This window comes from Stegostoma tigrinum, chromosome 13, assembly GCF_030684315.1.
Source record: "Stegostoma tigrinum isolate sSteTig4 chromosome 13, sSteTig4.hap1, whole genome shotgun sequence".
In the NCBI taxonomy this organism is placed as follows: Eukaryota; Metazoa; Chordata; class Chondrichthyes; order Orectolobiformes; family Stegostomatidae; genus Stegostoma; species Stegostoma tigrinum.
This window is the reverse complement of record NC_081366.1, coordinates 46,851,155-46,875,522: the sequence shown is the minus strand read 5'-3', so window position 1 is coordinate 46,875,522 and position 24,368 is coordinate 46,851,155. Positions and strand designations below refer to the sequence as shown.

The window sequence follows — 24,368 nt, the reverse complement described above, 5'->3', positions numbered from 1 at the left end:
AATTCTGATATGCAAGCTGCAGATGGTGGACATGTATAACTTTTGCTTTTCCCCTCTATGCTGAACATAAAAATTCCCTTGAGTCTTGATATAAATGGATAAAAGGATAGAATTTCTTTGCTATGATTCATTTATCATGCAGTTCCGCTAGTGAGAAAATTAAGAAGCATTTTGGCATGTCACTGAGAGACACATTCACATTTTACCTTAACATTACCAAAAATATATGATTAGGTACTGTATTTCTGTAGATAACTTCCAGTTATGCACCTCCACTACCTCTCTTAACCTCATGGGAACCTCTGTCTTGTCTTGTTGAAATTTCATAAGGTTTCAGCCATTCTGCAAGTTACTGCCAAGACCCAGTATAAGTAGCGGAGGAGAACCTTGTGGCAGACATATTGAATGGATCTTTGAACCTGATAATGATTAAGGGTCTAGATCTTTGGTGCATTATTGAGATATCTTTGGAAAAACAAAAAAAGATATGAGGACAGAAGAGGAGTCATGTGCTGTAAGGAATAAGATGCCTTCAGAGTTGAATAGCTACCTAAATCTCCAAAAATCTGCAATAAGAACAGGATAGCAGGGAAAATTACAGTATCATAAGCAGACTTTATCAAGGGCCTGAACTGTAGTTGACATGGATTATAAGGATTAAGGGATTTTTTTGAATGCATGAATAATAAACTGAATCAATTGCCAATGTAACACCAGCAGGGGGCACATATAATGTAGCAGATGAGTACACATCATGATAAAGATGTGTGGAATTTCATTACATTGTCTTTAAATTGTGAGAATTGTACATCTAAACCATTAGCATGAAAAGCTCCAATCCAGGCTAATCTATGACTATAACAAAACAAACTGAAGAGATTAGTGATATTCAGCAACATGCAGGCAGATGAAGCACAAATTGAAGCACACAGTATCATGTCCCAAGGATATAAATAATTGACCATGTCTAGACTGACAGGATGATGGTTTGCACTGGTTAGAAATTATTCCTTATGGGTATTGGACTGGATTTACATGTGTGCGTACACAAACTACTAGAACACTTAATTGATTAGCTGTGGTTCCTGTAGGTGAGGTAAACTGTAACAATACCAGATATTATCCTGGCCTAAATAATACATAAATATGACATTTAAAAATTGCATTGTTATTTTAATTGAATCAAGTTCTACATTGGGCTTTGCTCTATAGAGAAATTCTTAGGCCACAATTTTACAATGTCTTTCCCCATCCCCTGAGAAAGTAAGCAGGAAGTAATTTCACCTCTGATGGTGGAGTAATTAGGTGAAATGCTTATCATGAGTCAATTGATATCTTTAAATGCTATATAAAGACCATATAAGGGCACCTTCCTACCATACTGAGCTTTTACCTACAACAGGGGAGGGCGACATCAAATGCTCAGTCTGTCAGCTAAAACCTGGTCAACTGAATAAGAGTTAGTGTCAATCTTTCCCTGTTATCAATGTTAACTAGAGTTCTCACAGTACGTAATCCTCCCTCCTGGGTTTTCCTTTCTCCAACACCATGATGATCTTCGTACCTCTAAATCACTCACTGGGTCTTCCCAATGAGCAAATGGATTAAGCTTTAATCTTAGCTTCATCACAGTCCATCACCTTCCAGGACAAATTATTGTCCTATCAGTAAGGACCAGAGTAGCTGGTGTTGCAGACAATTTGATTGAGAAAGAATTTCCTTCTAAATGATGTAGAAGCCAATTAGCAACCAGACAGCCATTACTTTGTCTATGGAGTATGCCAGCCAAACAGAGGCAGGTTTGCCCTCTCTGTTACCCTGAGCATGAGACCCCAGCATCAGTATAACATATAGCATTTAAAGTTAATGGATATTAACTCCTGGTTTAGAATCTTACACACGACTAGACCACAGTCTTGCTACGTTGTCTATTTCTGTGAAACAGTTATTTAGTCTTACCTACTTTAAAAATTTAGCAAAGTATATTGAAAGCACTTTCAGAAATTCAACTGTTGCAGAATAAATCTGTCAGCATTCTCAATGGTGGCAATTGATGAAACCCATTCAAGGAGATATCCTGTGTCATTGTGGACAGAACATTGATAATAGATGTAATGAGGACAAATATGAACTCATTCATGTTTGGAGCTAAGACAGATGGATCAGAATCTTCTCAAAATGTTGTGAAACTGTGAACTGTGGAGGCACAGAGGCCTAAGTACAGAAATCACTGAAAATGTGTGAATGCACACAAGAATAATTCAAAAGCCTAATGAGATTTTAGCCTCTACAACACACTTGTTGGAAAAAGCAGGTGTGGAAATTTTCTTACAGTTGTAAAGAGCTCGAGTTAATACTGTATTTAATTCTGGACATCATTCTTTGCAATAGATATTTTGACCTCAATGGATGTGCAGTACAGGTTGCCCAGAATAATACCTGGGCTACAGAATTAAGTTATGAGGACAGGCTCCATGAACTAGGCTCAGATTCCATTGAATATGGGATGTTTTAGCTGTGGTGTGTAAGATTATGACAACATTACATAGGGTGGACATGGAGAAACATTTTCCTCTGAAAGATGATTCTTTAGAAAAAGTTATCTTCTTAAAATCAGAGCGTGACATTGTGAGATGATGCAAAAAATGTTCCTGCAAGAGAAAGGTGCTAAGTATGAACTTTTCTCTGATTAAATAGCTTTCATCTGAACTTGTTCATTTATTCCTCAGATATTTTATAATCAACCTGTTCAGAGACACCTGGAGTAGATGGGAACCCAGGGCTCATGAAACAGAGGTAGGGTCTCTGCAAATGTGCCTCAAGAGCCCTATTTATTACTCAACATGTCCCATGCCCAACAGTTGCTTCATCATAGGGTTTCCCTCCATCATAAAGTCAGCAGTAGGGACACTTATTGTTGATTGTAGAATATTCTGGACTGTTTTCCAACCTCAGATACAGAACCAGTATGTGTCTGTATGCAGCAAGGCCTGATCAACTTTTAGGCATAGACTGATGAATAGCAAATAACAGGCACACCACAAAGTGCCAGCCAATGATCTTCTCCAAAAAGACAATCTCACCATCATCCTTTGACACGCCTTACCATCACTGAATTCCACACATGGAAATTCTGGTAGTTACTATTTATTAAAAAAAAAACGAACGGGACCCAAGCCATATAAATAGTATGGCTGCAAGGGTAGTTCAGATGTTTCAAATTCTATAGCAAGTATTTCATCTTCTGTCTCACCAAAACTTATCCACCATCTGTAAGGTCAAAGTCAGGGGTATGATGGAATACTCTTTACTTGCCTGAATGGATGCAGTGTCAACAACATTGAAGAAGTTCAAAAGCTTCTTGGACAAAGTAGGCCACATGATTGGCTAATACCTTCAACAAGCAATCTCTTCAACAAACGTGCACTGTGGCTGCAATGCAGGCAGTCTACAATGCACACCTAAACATGGTTTGAGAATCTCAACACCATGCAGGTCAATGCAGCCTGTTTGATTGCTACCCTGGCTACCACCTTCAACACCCATTCCATCAACCTTGGTGCACAAGGGCAGCAGTGTATACCATCTACAAATTGCATGGCAGCAAATTACTAAGGCCTCTGCAACTACCATCTTAAAGGACAGAAAGAGGATACATAGAAACATCACGGTCTGCAAATTCCCCTCTAAATCCTGCACACCATTCTGACTTAGAATTATACTTCTGTTCATTCACTATCACTGCATATAAGCCCTAGAACTCTCTTCAACAGTCACAGTGAATGTAGCTACACCACATGGACAAAAGTAGTTCAAAAGACATCTTACTACGACCGTCTCAATGGTAATTTAGAAATTGATAATAAATGCTGGCCTATCAAGAGATGGTGCATTGTGTGAAAGCAAGAAAAAAGACCAGCCTTCCTGGCTGGAATAGGGTAGATCAAATTTTGCACATGGAATTAATATTTGGTGCAGGTGGGTGTTATATTGGTGGATGCAGAATTTGGAGGGAAAATACGGACATTTTTTATTATGCAAATTATTAAAGAATGGAGATGAGTTTGATATTGTTGAGAGCATTTTTAGTCCAGGAATGATGCATGTATGCTGATACGTCATTGTAATTTAAATAAGATAAAAATTAATATTGCCTTTGGCTATAAAACATTCATGGGACTTACTCTCCTATAGAAGGTATATTTTCCTGTGTAAAATATAATTTCAACTTATAATAAAAATGAATGCCTTAAAATAACAGTAAATATAAGAACATTAGAAATAGGAATAAGAGTGGGCCATATGCCTTTTCACGTTTGCTCCACTATTTAACAAAATCATTTTGATCTTTGAAATCACAAAAATCAATTAAATACTCAATGATAAACAATCCACAAATTTCTATGGTAGACAATTCCAAAGATTCATAAACCCCTAAGTGAAGGTATGCTTCTTCATCCTAATCTCAAATGATTGACGATTTACCCTGAGACTGTACCACCTTCTTTTCAATTTCTCAGCCACAGGAACCAACTTCAACTTTTATCTTGTCAAGTCTCCTCACAATCTTGTTTCTTTCAATTAGATCACTTTTCATTTTTCTAAACTCCAGAGGGTACAGGCCCAAACTACTCACCCTACTGTCGAGACAAACCTTTGGTGGCAGGAACCAATCTAGTTGACTTTGCTTTCTGAAGAAGGGCCCTGACCCGAAACATCAAGCTTTCCTGCTCCTCTCGTGGTGCTTCACCTGCTGTGTTCATCCAGCTTTATACCATGCTATCTTAGTTTATTTTGCTGTACTATTTCCATTGAAAGGGAATCGTTCCTTACCTATGTAGACCAAAACAGCATGCAGTATTGTGAGTATAATCTCAGCAAAATAATATATAACTATTTTTATTCTTTTATTGGAATGTGTGTCTTTGGCAAGGCCAGCATTTACTGCCTATCCCACATAATTATTCAGAAGGCAGTGATGAGCCAATTTATTGAACTTTTATAATCCGTTTGATACAGATGCGCCCAATTTTATCAGGAAGGCACTGTCAGCGTTTCAATTCAAGTCAGTGGAGGAACACGAATTTAGTTTTGAGTCAGAATGGTGTGTGGATTGGAGGGGAAATTTTTGCTGATGGTACACTAATGCATCTGTTCTCCTTGTCATTTTGGGCAGGACATGTTCAGAAAACACCATCAGACAGGCTTAACAAGGTGCTACACCTTGTAGGTATTACAGTCAGTGTGTCAGCTGGCTCGGAAGTTAATGTTGAATGTGATAGGATGCTAATCTGAAGAGAATGGCACAGAAGATAGGATTCTTCTCCAGGCTCAGTATGAACTGCAGCTCCCACCTTCTACTGCACAGCATCCAGTGGGAGAAAAAGCATGACAAAATCCATAAAGGAGGGGGTGGATTCTTTTGTAGACCTCACTGTTGGTCTCTGCAAATGACTGAGACTCAGCACAGAAGACAACTAAGGATGTGACTAACCATCAATGTCAGTTACTGGATGAAGACTTATGCTCATTAGTGGTGGTAATCGTATCCGGATAGCCCTCAAGGTTACAGCTGCCTTTATGATTTTTGCAAGTGGGTCTATTTCAGGGAGCAACTGGGCACTCTGTTGCATTTCATTATTCTTCACTCATAAATATCTGCAGGACATCACTGATGCAACTTTCTCACCTATTCTGGCTGCACTTTGATGTGACCAGTCAGGCAGTGATGGCATCAAGATTCTCATTGATTACTACCTTCAGGTAGATGCACAGTGCACCCTTTTTTTACCCACAGTTCTTAAAGAATGCCATATCACCAAACAGCAGTGTTCATAAACTCTCCCTCAATGTTCAATTCTTTGTGATCACAGCAGCCAGGTTTTGTAGGCCTATGCTAGATGTCCAGGGAATTCGTACCTACTGGAGCACCCATAGATGCCAGCCTCTCCTCCAAGAATCTCAACATAAACAAGGAAGGTTGTGGATGAGATTGGATTGCCTCTCCAGACGTGATTGATGGCACCTCTAAGAAATGCTTAGTCTGCCACTGAGAAAGGATACAGCACTGCCCCTGCTTTGACCTGGGCCAGTGTGAAACAGTGCATCAGCCTTCTGATGGTGAAGTTCTGATGCTACTACTCATTGTTAAAAGGAACTTCTGGATGTGAATATTGGCTTCTGAGTTACTCAATTGCATTGTCTTGAAAGTTAATGCCATTGAGGCACTTTATTTCTCCTTTTTAAGTGGAGGGAAGTACAGTGGCAAATGGCCAAACTTGCATTAAAAGAATCTAACTTTCAGTGCAGTTTCCAGTTTCTCTTTGAAGATATGATGCCAAACAAAGTATTCCACAGCATTGTTAGGATCCAAATTAATGTCTGCTGTCAATATTGAATAAGCTACATTAACTCCACATCAAAGGCAGAATACGCATTCAGTCATAATGGGCTACCTTCACAAAAAGTAACATGTCCTATAAATCCCAAAAGCTTTATTTAGTAACTTTGAAAGTGGGTCCATGAATAAAGTGATGAGGCTGAAAGGGCCTAATTGGATTGATAACCCAGTAGATGCTACTGATGCTTTCCGAGGTCTGACTCATTTATTACCTCACTTGAGTATATGCACTATAAATGTAAAAACACAATGAGAAGTCTGGCTTATTAAGAATTAACAATGGAGGGCTGGAATTGATCTTAGTAGGCCTGCTGGAAGCAGGAATCGGTTGGTGGGGAGGATGGGCCCAGCAACATATGGGGATACAGGACATCATAGCTGCCCACATGCTGTGAAGCTCCAAAGGTTGAAAGTGCGAGGTGAATTTTAGATATCCTGGGTAGGGGCGGTGGGAAGGGGGTGGGAACAGGGGAGAAAAGAAGGATGATGGTGGAATTTAGAAGCATCAAGGTAGATGGTTAATCCAGGCAGCACACTGGATACATAATAGTGGAATGGGGTAGTGAGGTGGGTAGGCAAGTACTTACCTCCTGGATTCGATCATCTTGATCTGGGCTAATCTGGCAAGTTTAGGAAATCTGGTCGTGCAGAGTTAAGTTCAGTTAAATGGTGAATAATAGTGACAATGAAGTTTATAATCAGTATTTCTCCCGGAAAGTAGGTTGCCTGCCATTAAAACAGAAGTGGGTTGTTGAAGGTTATTTTGTCTTGCCATTCAAATCTTTAACACTTTCAATTCTCCAATGATCCAAAACCATCATTTTTTGGCTAATGGCTAATACCCAGCTTATCCAGTTTAGGTAAAAAATACATTGTAATATTGAATGAGTAGAAAGTGCCTTGCATAACACAGTTGAGGAGATTACTATTTATTTATTTAATCTCAAGAAACTTTCACATATTTGCTTGGTCTTTAGGTCATCTTTTCTATCAATCCAATAAAATTTCAACCTCAAGTTTACTTTCTGTACACATTTATAAACTTTCAATGTGGTTTAGTAAAGCTCTTGGATTTATAGGAATTTTTTTAATGAAGGTAGCCTATTATGATGGAGTTCCATGCGTATGGTGTGGAGTTAAAATAGCTCAATCAGTGTTGGCAGCAGACACTAGTTTGCACCTTAATAGTGCTGTCGAATAGTCTATTTCTCAGTGTCTCCAAAGACAAACAGGGACCAAGGCTGGAATTGTTTGTTAGCTACATTATGGTCTAATTATCAGTTGAAGAAAGAATTTACCTTCAGCAAGAATATACATTGTCTTTGCAATATAATGTAGCATTAGTAATTTGGTTTGGTTGTGGGTACCTGAAATGGAGATGATGAACCCTGGCAGCTAGAATTGTGTGGTACTGTTGAGGAGCTGCTAAAGAAGGAAGCATCTAGATTATAAAGGCTACATTCCCACCCCTCAATGCTACTACAGTAGGTCAGGTTAGATTTCATTACCAAGTCTCTGGAATGGGATTCAACTCTGAAGTTTCTAGTGCATGAGGTAAAGAGAGCTATCACCAAGCCAGAACGAGCAAATGGAAAGGTTGTAGCTTTCTGCTTAGTTCAGTGACAGGATTTAACAAAGTAAATGTTTTGCACATTACCCATTCATATCACTACATTACCAACACATGATTGTGTGCAGCTTCATTCAAACAAATTAAAAAATAAGTTTTAGAATCTTACCATTGTGTCGGATATGGCTATCTTTGCTCAATCGGCCAATCTCATGAAAAAGCATTTCTACAGACTATGAGAAAAATATTTTCAAGACAAAAATTTTTCTAGCTTCATCCCACTCACCCTAAATTACAGCTAAATTACATACATCTCCAAGAGTGCCAGAGCTTTCTGTTCCATGCCATTTTGAGTAGCCCTGGGGCTACTCTGAGGCAGTCATGGCACTGTTTCATATTTGCAAAAATGATGCGTAAATACAATTCAAATGCAGACCTTGAATTCTGCAACTGTGTTTTTTGTGCCTTAGAGACTAGAATCATCTGATTGCTGAAGAGGGGTTGAAATCTTGAATACCCTGTTAAATTGAGACACTGGATGATGGAGACTATCACTTTTAAAAGGAAAACTATGAAGGGAATGTCCACCTCAAATTTTCAGCCTGTGGCATGTTTACGTCCTGCAACGAACAGGGGCTTGGTGGTAGATTGCAGTACCGTGCTTTCTGGGCAGCTTAAGTGATGAACCCATGAGTGCAGTGTCAGGAATGAAGGATTTCAGTTATGTGGACAAACTAGAAAAGCTGGGGTTGTTCTGCTTAAAGAAAAGAAGGTTAAGAAGAGATGTAATCAATATATTCAAGACCATGAACTGTTTTGAAACTGTTTCCACAGGCAGAATCATCAGTAACCAAGGAACACAGATTTGCTGCTGAGCAACAGAACTAAAGGTAAGGGTTATTTTTTTTTCTTCTTCTGCAAGTTGCTGTAAGCTGGGATTTTAGAGGAACTTTCAAAAGGGAATTGGTTAAGTATTTGAAGAGAAATATTTTGTAGATGAAGGGCAGAATAATTGTATGCCTCTTACAAGGAGCCAAATTGGGCACAATGGACCAAATAGCTTATTGTGTACTCCAACAATCCATGATTCTAAGGTGTGCCGGAAAGCATATCGATTGCTCATAAAATGATAATGAAAAGTTATGGCTACATGGAAACATACAAACCTTAGCTTTTTCTTTCGATGTTGCACCAGGGAATTGGCAAAAAAGCTTGAAATTTCAAAGTAATGGCAAGCCATTTTTCCAGAGGAAATTGTGAGCTCACAAATTTATATCATACAAACGAGTCCATCAGTCGATCATGTCTAAACTAGCTGCATGTAAGAGTTATTCAATTCTTTCTATCATCCTTTAAGGAAGCTTATTGCCAGATCATTATAATTCACTTCATGAAATAAACAATGTTCATCTGCTTTCTGTATCTGTTTTTGCCAATGGTCTTAAATCTTTGTCCTTGTTCTTCCTATCAGTGAAAATAGTTTCCTGCTACCTACTTTATCAGAACCTCTTGTTATTTTACGTGACTCCATTAAGCTTTCCCTCAACTTTTCTCATTCGTTTCCATAGTTTTATAGAATTTGCAGCATAAAAAAACACAACAGTGCTTTTCACCAACATCTCTCTAGCATCTGATCTCCAACTTTCTCCCCAAACTACAAATCATTTCCATACAGAAACTCTACCTTAAACTTCCAAAAGTGCTTCAATCCTCAACAGCCTCCCTGATATCTGACTGCTTCTCTGGGCTGCAACTCACTTTCTGATGACCAATTCCCTCTCTGACTTACAGCTACCCCTCCAACATTCAACTCTCTATCTAACCTACTATTCCCGTTTGTCTTCTAATTCTCTCCAAGAGAGATGACTGAAATCCCTAATATCAGATTTTACCTAATGACCAATATTGGAGCTCCAGCCCTTTGGTGTCCAGCCATTCCCTTCTGTCGCCCATGTCCAGGTTTTCTTCCCATTTGCTCAGCACATGACAGTCAAATATCATCTCAGTCTTCAGACTGCAAGTGGAAATCAAATGGAAACAATTTAAATCAGGTCCTGCCAATACATCTAGTGTGGTGAATGGAAAACCCATGTGTTTGGTTATTCCAACCATTAAATACAACTGACCCCAACTCACATTCCCTTCTCTTCTTGAAGTTATTACCAGAACAATTTTTCTATCAATATAGCCAAAGATACCGAGTGTTCTTATTTATAAATAGACTTATCAATTTGTTCTGGAACTTCCAAATAATATTTTCAAAATTGTAACATGAGAGTTCTTATGAAATTGGGTTTATTATTCAATGCTTGATCATTGCATTTTTTTTGCTTCTTCTGCCAGGAATCGGGTGATTTCATAAACCAGTCCTCCATTAATGTAACTAATGTCTAGACCGATTAATAGTCTTATTCTAGGAGCAACCTAGGAAGAAATAATATTTCAATCATAACATTGATGTCATCATTGATTTTCTGAAAGTCATCAGTATAAAATAGCGTTGTTTAGATTTAGAATGAAGAAGGGCATAAAAATGTCACAATGAGGGAAAACGGATTGTGTTCGTCCATCACTGCTTATGTTCGGTTGACAGTCACTGAATTATTCTATTAGCTGAAGTACTTCTACGAACAGATCTTTTCACATTCCGGTTTGTGTACTTTATGATTTATATCTAAGACTCATAATTTTTAGTTTCACTTAGCAAAATGTAACACTAAGCTTAGGTATCCAAATATTGTGTGGTTAGATCAAAACATCATGTAACCTGGTAATAATTAAAAATATATAGAACATAGAACATAGAACAATACAGCGCAGAACAGGCCCTTCAGCCCTCGATGCTGTGCCGACCTGTGAACTAGCCTAAGCCCATCCCCCACACTATCCCATCATCATCTATATGTGTGCTATTTTAATTTTTTTTCCATCTATTTTTGCTACTTTTATCTATAGCTATTGAAGTTGCTTGCATTTTTGCGCTATGATTCCTTGAAAATAGACACACTTTGCCCAAGTGGGAATTCCTAGTGTGTTTAAGAGAGACAAATCCTTATGTGGTACCATATCATCAGCCAAATGCTCCTCAAGGGCCAAATTAGGACCACCCCTGATACAAACTTCTACTTCCTTGTTCCAACAAAAACTGTATTTGCTGATGTGTGCTATGATACCAGAGACCCGATCTTGACCATGCTCAGTAAAACATCTGCTGGTTCATTTCATGTTGAGTTGAATGGTAATTTGTCAATATGTGTTGCACCTGCATTTCTTTACTGAATTTAGTTTTATTGCCAGCTCGGAGTGACTCTAAGAAAGAAAGCATTATGGTAAAATTTGGTCAGGATTCTCTGATCTATTATCTTAATACGAAGAGGATATGGACAAAAGCTGTGGGGAAATGCTGGTAATAGTCACTTAAGCCCTTATTCTCAGTTTCCAGCAACACTATGGTATGAGACTTAGAGAGTATCATTGGAAAACTGGTATGTCTGTCCTACCGAAGGACATGTATAATGAAGGCTTTGTAGCCAAATGACAAAATTAAGTTGTGTCTTCTGGTATAAATTGCAATTGAAGACCAGAGCATATGCACCATGACTTCATTAAAATAAAATTCACAAGACTAGAAATCTCACTTCTGTTTTTTTTAAATCCTTAGTACTGAGAATCTGTCTGCACTTCCCTTGTCACCTCAACAGCTACATTACACCCACCTGCATCAAATACCCATTTCCAAGTCATAAAATCTCACCCGTGCATAGCAAATCTTTAAATAAACAAAGTAATTGATTTCATATTCTGCATTTCATTTTCTCAACCTCCCACACAAGTTCAGTTGGTGTGACTAATAAATGTGAAAACTCAGGAAATAAGTAATTATGTTCGCTGTGAAAAGTTAGTGGCAGTAAAACTGATCAGACAAGGAGATTGCAACACAAAATTATCCCATACCCATTGCTCCTGATGCAGGCAAATGCACATTTTGAGAATTAGCTTTTATTGTTGCAATGTGATTATAGTCATTGTGGTGGTCAATGACAGAGGAAAAGGTAGATGTAGAACCATTGGTGTTGAGAAATTGGGTTCATATTTATAGGACTCTAAGCTGGATATGTTGTTCATCCTAGCCCGGCTAGAAAGGGACTGTTTGTTTCATCCTATATTTCCTTTCTTCCTTTTATTTGTTTCTTCTTCTTGCTCCATTTTTGAATCACCTCCTGTGCACCAGCTGGTTGCATTATAGTGCAAGGGAAACAATGCTCTCATCATGGAAAAAAAGTGCAGAATTCAACAGACAACATCGAACCTTGGCACGTTACTCTACCGAGTACTGCAAGACACCTAACGTGTGATCGAGGAAGTAGAAAGATTGTTTGAGCAACATAGTGTTCTGGTCTATCATATATTGTTTGGCATTTGTTGTGTGCACAATATTAAGACCCCAGCTGATGTTACTGCTGGGCAATTCAGATCACAGAATGAAATATGAATTTTAATGATCTTTTTAAAAAAAATTAATATAATGGTCTTTCATAAAAACGTAGATACACAAAGCCTACTGATTTGATTTAGCAATAAACCAGAAGTTTATTATACAAAAGGGATAAATCAAACTTAGCTGTCTAAATGTAACAGTCTGCAAAATTTCACAACACCTGGCAAAACAAAATCCCATCTATTCACAAACACCATCATTTTCCAGTTCATGTAAATCCAAAGACATTCTTCTTCCTTGTCCAATCTGTACTGGTCCTACTAACTGTAAAGCCTTTTCTTTGAAGCCTCTCATAACTGAGATTTTAGCTTTTCTCAGCCAATTAATAAACTGCAATTCTAACCAAACATGACTGGTTTGGAAGTTTCACCAAATAAATTCTTTCCTTGAAGGTAACTCATGTCTTAAATGCTCTGAAAAATGTGCTTTTTCAAGTCGGCAATATACTGGCATCTTTATCCAGCCAGATCTTCTTTGAGCTGCTCAAAAACTCTCCAGTCTCTTGGATTTTCTAATCAGTTCTTGATTATTCTAACGCCAAAAACAAGCTAACGTTTTATGCCTTTCAAGTCTTTTTCTCATGTCATAAATCTAAACAAAATAAATAAACTTCCAATAATATCTCAGGAGTTTGTCATTCATCTCTTCTCTGGCATACATTGGTTTAAATACATGGCTCCGAAAATACTGGCTTAGTTAACTATTTTCCACAAAAATAGACGAAATCCAATGTGCCACTTGTTAAAAAATCTAAGCTCTTAAAAAAAGATTTTAACATATATTGCAGAGGTTTCATCACAACAGTGATTATGCCCTTGGGTTGAACATGGGCAGGACAAGTCATGTCAACAAAAAAATAGTATTTTGTCCATTTGCCACCCTCTGCTTTATTGAGATGGCTCAAACGCAGAAGGCAAAGTGGATTGCCACAGAGTGGAGGCATCATTATTGCTGACACTTACAGGGCATTGACCTGGATAATACAATGTGTATGATTGCATACTAATTGGACATTGAAAGAGTGGAATTGCATGTTGCTGCAAAGTCTATTGCTGAATTGTTTTGGACTGACCCCACAGAGTGACGTGTGCTGTAAGATTTTAACAATATTACTAACTGTTAAGATCCTGTATTTGATATATTTTATGATTTTGCCTTAGCTATCCTTTTCAATGATTTAACTTGAAATTCTACCAGAGAAATTAACAAAGGCAGCTGCTTGTGAAAAATTGGCCTTGATCACCTGAGTGATCTTAAAAATAACGAAGAGTTTGGCTATAAGCAATTGTATGTTTTAATTAGAAAAGTGCAAATCAAAGTTTGTTTGAAAGAAATAAGTAAGAAGTTGGAACATGGCTACTTGAATTTAGTGTAACACATTTGACAGAATGGTATAGAGGCCTGAGTGATATTGGCTACACAGAGAAATCTGTTAAAATCGCTTGAAAGGTCAGCTGAGACCTATCTTGACATGTCAATGACTTACATAAGAACATAGCAAGAACTAGGAGCAGGAGTAGGCCATCTGGCCCCTCAAGCCTGCCTCGCCATTTAATAAGATCATGGCTGATCTTTTTGAGACTCAGCTCCACTTAACCGCCCACTCACCATAACCCTTAATTCCTTCACTGTTCAAAAATAGCTTTGCCTTAAAAACATTCAGCGAGGTAGCTTCAACTGCTTCACTGGACACAGAATTGCACAGATTCACAACCCTTTGGATGAAGAAGTTCCTCCTGACCTCAGTCCTACATCTGTTTCCCTTTATTTTGAGGCGATGCCCTCGAGTCCTAGTTTCACCTGCTAGCGGAAACAACCTCCCTGCCTCCGCCTTATCTATTCCCTTCATAATCTTGTATGTTTCTATAAGATCTCCCCTCATTCTTCTGAATTCTATTGAGTATAATCCTAGTCTACTAAGTCTCTCCTCATAATCCAAAGCTCTCAACTCTGGAATCAATCCAGTGAATCTCCTCTGCACCCCCTCCAGTGCCAGTATATCCCTTCTCAATAAGGTGACCAAAACTGCACACAGTACTCCAGGTGTGGCCTCACCAGGACCCAATACAGCTTCAGCACAGCCTCCCTGGTTTTAAACTCCATCCCGCTAGAGATGACAGACAAAATTCCATTTGCCTTTTTAATTACATGCTGCACCTACAATTCTACTTCAGACTATTCATGAACAAGGACACCCAAGTCCCTCTGCACAACAGCATGTTGCAATTTTTTACCAGTTAAAGCATAGTCCATTTTCCTATTATTCCTACCAAAATGAATGACCTCACACTTATCAATATGGTACTCCATCTGCCAGACCTTGCCCACTCACTTAGACTATCTATATCCCTCTGCCGACATTAAGTGTCTTCTGCACACTTTGCTCTACCAATCATCTTAATGTCATCTGCAAATTTTGACATACCACACTTAGTCCCCAACTCCAAATCATCTATGTAAATTGTAAGCAATTGCGGTCCCAACACTGATCCCTGAGGCACACCACTAGCCACTGACCGCCAACCAGAAAAACACACATTTACTCCTACTCTTTGCTTTCTACTGGTCAACCAATCCTCTCTCCATGACAGTACGTTACCTGTAATGCCATGACACTTTATCTTATGTAACAGCCTTTGGTGTGGCACCTTGTCAAATGTCTTCTGGAAATCCAGATACACCACATCCGCTGGTTCTCCATTGTCCACCATGCAAGTGATGTCCTCAAACAATTCCACCAAATTAGTTAAACATGACCTACCCTTCATGAACCCATGCCAGGTATTCCCAATGGGACAATTTATATGCAGATGTCTTGCTATTTCTTCCTTAATGATAGATTGAAGTATTTTCCCCATGACCGAAGTTAAGCTAACTGGCCTAGCATTACCTGCTTTTTGTCTACTTCTTTTTTTAAAACAGTGGCATAACATTGGCTGTTTTCCAATCTGCAGGAACGACCCTAGAGCTATTTCTCCCTTCACCTCTTTTAGTACCCTGGGATGCTTTTCATCAGGGCCAGGAAACTTGTCTCCCTTTAGGCCCATTAGCTTGCCCAGCACGGCCTCCTTAGTGATGATGTTAGTTTTTAGGTCCTTGCCTGCTGTAACCTTCTTGCCATTAGTTTATGGCATGTTATTTGTGACTTCCACAGTGAAGACCAACACAAAATAACTGTTTAATGTCTCGGCTATTTTCTCATTCCCAGTTGTTAAATTGGCCTTCTTGTCCTCTAAAGAACCAATGTTTACCTTCCATACTTTTTTACAATTTACATATTTATAGAAACATTTGCTGCCTGTTTTTATATTCTGAGCCAGTTTACTCTCATAATCTATGTTGCTTTTCTTCATAACTTTTTCGAAGTTATCTGTTGGCCTTTAAAGCTTTCCCAATCCATAAGTTTCCTACTAATATTTGCTTTTTTGTATGTATTTTTAAAAAATCTGATACTTTCCTTTATTTCCTGAGACATCAATGGTTGACTTTTTCTTTTTCTGCAGTTCTTCCTTATCACTGAAATATACTTCTGCTGAGCACTGTGCAAAATCATTTGGAAAGTCTTCCACTGTTCCTCAATTGACCCACCACAAAGCTTTAGCTCCCACTTTACCTTACCTAACTCCTCCCTAATCACATCACAGTCTCCCTTGTTTAAGCACAAAACATTGGTACAAGATTTAACCTTCTCAAGCTCTATTTGTATTTTAAATTCGATCATACTGTGATCGCTCCTTCCGAGAGGATCCCTAAATGTGAGATCATTAATTACGCTTGTAACATTACACAGGATGAGGTCTAGGACAGCTTGCTCCCTTGGAGGTTCCACTACATATTGTTCAAGGAAATTAACGTGGATGCATTCTATGAACCCCTACTCAAGCCGCCCTGTTTGACCGATCGATACATAAATTAAAACTTCCCCATGATAATTGCTGTATCATTTTTACATGCTTGAGTTATTTCTACGTTTATTGCCCACCCCACCACAATGTCATTATATGGTGGTCTATAGATCACACCTATCAGTGACTCCTTCTCCCTGCTATTCCTAATTTCCACCCAAATGGACTTAATGTTTTGTTCAGGAGAACCTTTCTCACCTCTCACTACCGCCCTGATATCTTCCTTAAAGATCAGAGCAACGCCACCTCCCTTAGCTTCCTGTCTGTCCTTCCAAACAGTTTCATACCCCGGGATATTTAACTCCCAGTCATGACCATCTTGCAACCATGTCTCTGTAATGGCCACTAAATGGTATCCATTTGCCATGATTTGCGTCGTCAACTCATCCACCTTGTTTTGAATGCTCGGAGCATTCAGATAAAGTGCTCTTATGCCAGTTTTTGCACCTTCTTTTTGGGTCCTATCACCTCCATCACTAACAGCTCTTGAGTTCTCATTCCCTTTAACTTTTTTCCTAATTTTCAGTGGAGTTGAAACTTCCTCATCAACTGCTAATCTGCTGCTTTGCCTTACATTAATAGTTATTCTCCCTCTACACTCACTCCTCCCTTCCCCTCGATTTACTAGTTTAAAGTCCTATTGACCACCCCATTTACTCATTTCGTCAGAACACTGGACCCGGCCCTGATCAGGTGGAGTCCATCCCAGCGGTATAGATCCCTCTTGTCTCAGAACTGATGCCAGTGTCCCATGAAAAGGAAGCCCTTTATCCCACACCACTCTTTGCCATGTGTTTACTTCCCTGATCCTTTCCTCCCTATGCTAATTTTCACATGGCTCATGGCAGCAATCCAGAGATTTTGACCCTTGAAGACCTGTTTTTTAATTTTGTTCCTAGTTTTTCATAATCCCGAAACAGATTTTTTTTTTCCTAGTCCTGCCTATGTTGTTGGTACCTACATGGGCCACAACAATTGGATCCTCCCCCTCCCTCTCTAGTATGCTCTCAAGCCAGACAGGGATGTCTCACACCCTGACACCAGGCAGGTAACACACTATGTGGGATTCGCTATCCTGCTCGCAAAGGATACTGCCTATCCCCCTGATGATGGAATCCCCTATAACTACAATCTGTCTTTTAGCTCCCTGCTCTTGAATGGCCTCCTGGACCATGGTGCCATGGTCAGTTGACTCATCCTTCCTGCAGCCCTGTCCCTCATCCACACAGGGAGCAAGTGCCTCATACCTGTGGGACAACGTCGAGGCCTGCGGCTCCTGTGTTCCTGTCTGCAGGGTCCCTCTACCTACCTCACTCGCAGTCACAGACTGCTGTCCCTGCCCACCAATTGAATTAAATAGCTAATCTACTTGGTGGGGCTGCCTCCTGGAACACAGCATCCAGGTATCTCTTCCCCTCCCGCAGGTGCTGCAGTGTTTGGAGTTCGGATTCCAGCTCATCAATTTTGAGCAGAAGCTCCTGAAGCAGCCAACACTTGCTACAGATGTGGTCACCGCTGTTCTCAATGGAATCAACTAGCTCCCACATCATACAGCAACAACACATCACCTGGTCTGCCGTCTCTACTTAATTAATTATTTGAAATTAATTAGTTTTGTTTTTACTTTCACTGTGTTCTCTGCACCAGTAAGTTTACTCCGTTATATACTCAAACAGACTACGGCTATGCCTTCTGACCCGCTCCCAGAGGATTTGCTTTCTTTTACTAATTTCTGAGAGTCTAGCCGAAATTTTCACGAGATAGTCATATGTTACCTGATAAGGGGGATCATTGTTTGTTAACAACCTTATTGATTGCAAATTTTATCTCATTGCCATATAGTTTTCTCATTCTGTAACCCACCAGGAGCAAATCAGATACTGAGAATTCTTGATGTGGAAGCCAGAGCAAGTACCTGACAACTTAGACTTCAAAGAGCATCCACGTTCATTACCGTGCAACAGCATCTCTGTGTCCATTCCATGGGTGCCAGCCAGGCACACCCCACATCTGCAGGCATTGGCACCTGATAATTACTGGTCCCTCAGGATCCTCAAGAGGCCTGTTTAAAGCCATTTGCAGAACTCTTAGGAAGTAGAGATTTGTATTGCAGACCTCAGCAGTTGCCAGCTTTGAAAGGCTGCTGCATGGATATTTCTCCCTGTGGAGGGACAGGCACCCAGCTCACAGATTTAATGAGGTTGAATCTCAGGGCTGCTATCTTGCTCTCTTACAGCATGCTCATTTATCACTTACTCAAAGCATCTGTGATTTGCTGAATAGCACACCAAGATGTTCATCTAACACCAGCGTATGCCAGCTGCCTACATAGCTGACACAATGTGCGTTTTTTTAACCAAATGTAAGTATGTAGGGGTTCGTCCACAATTCATTTAAGAGAGGGCTGCTGTCAATCCATGGCACAGTCCGCAGACCAGCGGCTTTGCCATAAGTCAGTCTTTCACTTGTACTAGTTACAGTCAGGGAATATGCATAACTACAATCTTGGAGTTGCCGACAGTCCCGAAGGACCAGTATGAACAGTCAGTGAATCATATATCATCTGTCAAGAAGCTACAAAGGCAGCAGATGGGGGTCTGGCCAGTCGTGTGGGTGCTGCCTGTCAAGGTCAGTCAAAAGCCTGGAGCGAATAGAGTCTGAGACTCCATCTGTTGACCAATGGGTAGAAGTCAAGGAAGACTGTCAAGGAAAGAAAGGATTCATTGTCAGAAGTAGGAACAGGGCAAATTAAGGCTGGGAAAGGAAACAAAGGCATGCGTTGGGGGACAAGGATGATGAAAGGGGAAAACCAAGGGTTTAAGAGAATGTCTGTCGTACAGCATTGGGTAGCATGCTAAGCTATGGGAGGGGGCATTATTAGCAGTGGCCATGGCTTCTACAAGGGGAACATTTAGGGCCAAGGAGGGCATCATTAAGGTCCACTGTCAGGGCTAAGGAAGCAAGGATGTAGGTTGAAGCAAAGTTCAATACGGTGGATTGCCACATTGGGGGAAATAGGCTGCAAGGTAAAGAGATACGAGGGGTTGCCTACTGGTCAGTAAAAGCCCAAGTCTTACAGTGTCCACCAGGAGCTGTGTTCCTTACCATTCACTAACTGCAGCTGGGAAATGGCTGGGCCATCACACACAGTGGGCGCAGTCAGAATTAGATTAATTGGCAAAAGTGCAGGGCTTATGCCTGTGGACATTAAGACGTTTGAGGTGCAAATACTTAATAGTTAGTCTTATTATCTTTTGTATTCCTGGGGATGCTAGTTGGATGATTTTACAAATAGTTGGTATTGTTAATAAGTGTATGTAACATTGTTTGTCTAACATCTCTACATCCAAAATGTGAGATAACCAAGTGTGGAGCTGGATGAACATATTGGGGCCTGGGATGGAGGTGAGGGAGGAGGTATGGGGGCAAGTGTAGCACTTCCTGCGGTTGCAGGGGAAAGTATCGGGTGTGGCGGAGTTGGAGGGGAGTGTGGAGTGGACGAGCGAGTCCAAAAAAGAATCCCCCTCGTCCTCACATACCACCCCACGAACCTCCAGATCCAATGCATCATCCTCTGACACTTCTGCCATCTGCAATCCGACACTACCACCAAAGACATTTTTCCATCCCCACCCTTGTCTGCTTTCTGGAGGGACCACTCTCTCCATGACTCCCTTGTCTGCACATGTCCCTTGACATGTCCGTCCTGTGCCTCCTGCAGTGCCACAAAGATGCCACCCGCAGGAACAGCAACTCCTATTCCGCTTGGGAACCCTGCAGCCCAATGGTATCAATGTGGATTTCACAAGCTTCAAAATCTCCCCTCCCCCTACTGAATCCCAAAGCCAGCCCAACTCGTCCCCGCCTCCCTAACCTGTTCTTCCTCTCACCTATCCCCTCCTCCCACTTCTAGCCACACTCCCATTTCCTACCTACTAACGTCACCCCATCCCCTTGATCTGTCCGTCCTCCCCGGACTGACCTATCCCCTCCCTACCTCCACACCTACACTCACCTTTACTGTCTCCTCTCCACTTATCTTCTCCTCTATCCATCTTCGATCTGCCTCTCCCCCTCGCTATTTATTTCAGAAACCTCTCACCCTCTCCCTTTTCCGATGAAGGGTCTAGACCCGAAACGTCAGTTTTTGTGCTCCTAAGATGCTGCTTGGCCTGCTGTCTTCATCCTGCTCTCCACTTCGTTATCTTGGATTGTCCAGCATCTGCAGTTCCCAATATCTCCATATCCAAAATGTTATGTCTTTTTATGCAACGCAGACATACTGCATTACGGCAGTACGTACAACCATATTTATTTAGGCATAATTACTAGCAGCTTAGAAGGTTGGTACAGGCATTTCTGTTTTCCAAAGGCAGATCTTCTATCTTCACCCGCAAACTGTGTGTAAAATCAGTAGAAATGGGGGAAGTAATGCAACATGAACAGTAATACCTTCAGGCACGTTACCTTGCACAAAGTGTATCACAGCAATTACAGCACAAATTTGTGCCTATGTAGTTATTAAACAAGCCTTGACAACCGACTACAGATTAATTTGCTGCTGGTTTGCCCACGTAACAACAGTGACTATGTTCAAATGTATCCAGTCAGTTCTGAAAGTTTCAAAAAAGATATTGAACAAATAAAAAGTGAATTACTGACATCTAGCCTTGTTCTACCATCTGTGTGGTTATGAGAATTCAAAACTTTGACTTGCCACAACTATCCTGCCCAGCAAAATCTGATTTAAAATATTCTCTGCTTTCTGAAGAAGCACTGATTGGAAAATCCTGTTAGAAGTATTTTGTTGCAAAATAAGGGAGTGGAGTGGCAATTTGAGAGTGATTGCCATTCCTTGAAAAATCTGGCCCACTACCTAATTATACTTACAGTTATGAACATGTAACAACTCTGTTATTATCAGATCAGAAAGACCAGAAGATGAAGGAGCAGAAGCATGTCATTTAGCCCATCAAGTTTGTCCTGCCATTCAATGAAGATCACGGCTGATCTGGTAATCTTTAACTTCACTTTTCTACCATTTCTCCACATCCAGTGATTCCCCTACTAACTAAAAATCTGTCTACCTCTATACTTAACAACCCAATCCCTGCAGCCCGCTAAGGTAAAAGCTTCTACAGATTCAACACTCTGAGCAAAAAGAAATTCGCCCTAATCTCTGTCATAAGTGGGTGACTTCTTATTTGGAAATTATTTCCTCTGGTCCCAGGCTCACCCAAAAGGGTGAAACAACCTTTCCGTATCTAACCTGTCAAGTCCCTGAAATCTTGTATATTTCAATGAGTTTGACTCTCATTCTTCTAAACTCCAATGAGTACAAGCCCAATTTACTCAACCTCTCCTCATAAGAAAATTTCTCCATCTCTGGGATCAACCTAGTGAACCTTCTCAGTATACCTTTCCATAAATAAGAGGTGAAAAACTGTTCACAATATTCTAGGTGTGGACTGACACCTATTTTGTATAGTTTTAGTAAGACTTCCTTAGTTTTATAATCCGTTGTCTTTGAGACAAAGACCAACATTCCATTTGCCTTCCCTGTTACCTGCTGAATTTGTATGCTAGCTTTTTGTGATTTATGCAGAATGGCTAACAAATTCCTCAAAGCTGCAGCTTTTACAATGTCTTCATTTGGATGATATTCAACCCCCCTATTCTTCCTGTCAAAGTACATAAGCTAATAGAATTATTAGTTCCATAAGTAGATTTTGGAAGTGTACGTCTTCTATATCAATTAAACAAGTTATCTTATTGCATTTAAGCGCACTGCTCACAATGTCTAACTTTGAAAAATTGTGACAACGTAGTTTATTTGCCGTGAAAACACCAAAATAGCATGTAATTCAGAGCTAATGTTTCTTAACAAACTGAGGTACAAATTGCACCAATTTCTTTACATGTAAGAATAGCTATTTTTCAAATTATTCAAAAGTCATTCACATAGTTTATACTTCTCCAAAATTCAGAAAATACAACATCATTATAAATTTCCCCGTATTCACTATATAGTATCGTTGTATACAAGTCAATATTAAAACAATGGTTCATGATTTGGTTGCAATTAATTCATTAAATCAAATCTTCATCCCAATAAATTCTTCAAGTTAGTTTTGTTGCAGATACAAAGATCAAACTATTTTGATTTTCCAATAAATGGCAAAAATATTCCATTGCACAGAGTAAATACATGGTTCTCTTTGAAAAACTTTGGGTAGTAGAGTTATTTATAAGGAAAACCATCAGAATGTATAAGCTAATTTTTTTTTTGCTTCTCAATTTCATCAAGTTTCATGGAGGATTTCTCTCCTTGAGACCTAAAATGTTTTATTGTGATAGTATCCTAAACTTAGCTCATTAACCATCTTCTCAACCCCCATAGCGTCTCTCGTGTCTGATGACAGCACAATTCTCCAATTTGCCATGAACAGAAGGAGTTGCCCCTGGCTGGATATTCTGGAATAGACCAGAACAAGTGCTGGCTTTCCAAAGCTGCACTGCACAACTGTTGTACAGTTGGTAAATCCGGTAAGATCGTGGTGGAGTAAGACACTCCAGCTGGATGTCTTCCGCTCTGCCAGTTCTTTTTATTTTTTTTCTCCCACTCTCCTCCCTCCTCTCAGCCTCTGACATCTGGCCCCAGCCTCTGTCTCCCGGCTTCCAAAGCAGGGTCTACAGACAACGCCAGAGGCCGGAATGGGAATGTCAGTGACCAGCGGCAGAGCGGTGTCGCTGGTGACAGGCAGGCAAAGCGGAGATGCCAGCGGCCAGCAGCCCAGTCCGGAGCACAGTGGCAGTGGCCCAGTCCGGAGCACGGTGGCAGTGCCCCAGTTCAGAGCACGGTGGCAGTGCTCCAGTCCGGAGTGTGGACAGCAGCCCAACACAGACATGTGGCGGCAGTCAGACCAGTTGGAGGTCCCCTGCAATGGTTTGTTGTGGAGAAAATTTGGAGAGAGACTGTGACGTTTGTCTTTTGTAACTTTGCTTCTCGTTTTCCTGACCTATGGTCATACTGTGTATGCCTTTAATGTAACTGTTTTTTTCTTCATTTCTCTATTCTGTAACTAAGGATTGTACCTAGGTACCTGTTTAGCTAAGATGGCACTGTAAATGGTGACTTACAAACATTTCACAGTGCTCATTTGAGTACATGTGACAATAAAGCTAAATCAATTCATTTCAATTCAATCCCAAAAGGTACAGCAGATAGGAAATAGGTGCCATGATTTACTAGCAGGGAGCCTGGCCTCCACGGGGTGGCAAGGTGTGGGGGAGAGCTGTTCTCATTCACTAAGATCATCAAAGAAGGCCACAATATCATACCCAGCCAATTGAACTTGGGTTGCTACCTGGGTCAGCATGAGCTCAACTGTCTGTCGGAACAGAGCAGCCATGTCCAGAGAAGGTCAATGACCTTTTCTGTTCTGTCCGGGCAAGTGACATTGTCTTCCCTCTGCAACCCTGCACTCACTCTGTCTCTGCTAGTGGACCCATCTCACAGCACAGGCTTACGCTACCTCCTCAAACATCTTTATCTCACTCAATATCTCTCTTTCTCACTCCAGGATTTCATGGCACACAATCGGGCCGAAAGAGCCAAGAGTCCCCACCCACTTTGCCTTTGTGAAAAATTACAAGTCTTCAGCCTGAATTATATTCACTGAGCAGAGCTCTTGGTAAGGAGGATATCAATAGGTGAAATATTGCCCGCATTAAGAACGAAAGGCTGAATTCAATTCCTGCCTATGAACCGTGAACAACAACCCTTGCAGGAAATATGTATGCAAGATGGGAGAGTACATTATTGATTATTGGCTGTAATCTCCAACATAATCAAGTACCTAGTCAGAATTCAGTGGCTGTGTCAAAAATGAGTAATGTTTATTTGAGCAGTTCTTTCTCAAAAATAAATCATACACTGGTGAGGGATTGAAAAATGCAGGAGAAATTTGGGAAGAAAAAATAAAAAATGTGTGG

General features: G+C 40.3%; 1 long non-coding RNA gene across 2 annotated transcripts; it reads left to right on the top strand.

Moving 5' to 3' along the window:
• Positions 1–8,814: 8,814 nt before the first annotated feature.
• LOC132210454 (uncharacterized) lies at positions 8,815–24,155 on the top strand. Of its 2 annotated transcripts, none has more exons than XR_009446590.1 (3): positions 8,815–8,860; positions 21,298–21,387; positions 23,957–24,155. It is a non-coding gene; the product is annotated as an uncharacterized LOC132210454 (long non-coding RNA). The 2 variants fall into 2 exon arrangements; XR_009446589.1 differs by lacking the exon at positions 8,815–8,860 and adding an exon at positions 18,834–19,001.
• The last annotated feature ends 213 nt before the right edge of the window (positions 24,156–24,368 follow it).